Below are 890 nucleotides of genomic sequence, written 5' to 3'. Positions count from 1 at the left end.
AACGGGGGAAAAGATGTGCGAGAACGTGTTGGGAAGGTCTCCCTCCACCACATGCGGTGTGTTGATGCGGGGTGGCCGAGGGAAGAGGGCTTTTCTCAAGCGGGTTTTATTTCAGTTTTGTGGATTAGAGTAAGTATTTCGGGGGTGGCGTTATTAAAGGGAGGGGTATTTTATATGTGTATGTTTTTTTTTCCGTGTCCTGTGGGTGGGGGGGTCTACCCGTTTTGGGTGAAATTAGGATTCGGGTTTTGCCGTGTAGGAATGTCAATATTTGATTTACGGTTTTAATTTTGGATATATTAGTGCCCATGGAGGAAAAGGGAGATTCACATGTGTTCTAGTGCTAAATGTGTATTGTACCTCAGAATACAATTTTAATGGGTTTCTAATGTAATGTAAGATTAGTCAGTGCTCCAATCTTTCCCCGTTTTTGGGTTTTTACATACATTATGTGGTGTTTTTGAAGTGTCAGTGTAAGTGTGCATCATTGTATTTGTACTTGCTATGTTTTAGAGGGTGTATGTTGACTTGTTCATTTTAACAAAGTTTTGATAGACCTACACCTGTGTGTTGTGATGTGGTGTAAGTCCATGTATTTAATGTGGTTGTGGTTGAACTACTGAGGCTATACTAATGAGGAAATTGGATTATTTGCATGTCTAAATGGTGAGATTTCAGTGATCAAGTTTATAAAGTTTGTTGAAGTAAAAGTGGTGGAAACCTTTGGACTGTTTTGTTTACTGCAGTCGTCGCCTTTCCCTTTTTGTTTATACTGGTGAAGGATCTTCGGGGATTAGTTATCCGTCCAGATGGCCAAGGAGAATTAATAAATATAGTGTTCATTGGGGAAAAATATCATGTAATATCACGTGTAATATTTTGCACTCCAT

General features: G+C 39.3%; 1 protein-coding gene across 2 annotated transcripts in view; it reads left to right on the top strand.

Annotated features, from left to right (window-relative positions):
* LOC119592465 (40S ribosomal protein S7-like) overlaps positions 1 to 890 on the top strand; it is a 5744-nt gene that overhangs the window by 258 nt on the left and 4596 nt on the right. The window lies entirely within an intron of this gene.

The sequence above is a fragment of the Penaeus monodon genome, chromosome 30, assembly GCF_015228065.2.
Source record: "Penaeus monodon isolate SGIC_2016 chromosome 30, NSTDA_Pmon_1, whole genome shotgun sequence".
Taxonomy (NCBI): Eukaryota; Metazoa; Arthropoda; class Malacostraca; order Decapoda; family Penaeidae; genus Penaeus; species Penaeus monodon.
Note: the sequence above shows the minus strand (reverse complement) of the source record. Positions and strands in the feature narration are given on the sequence as shown.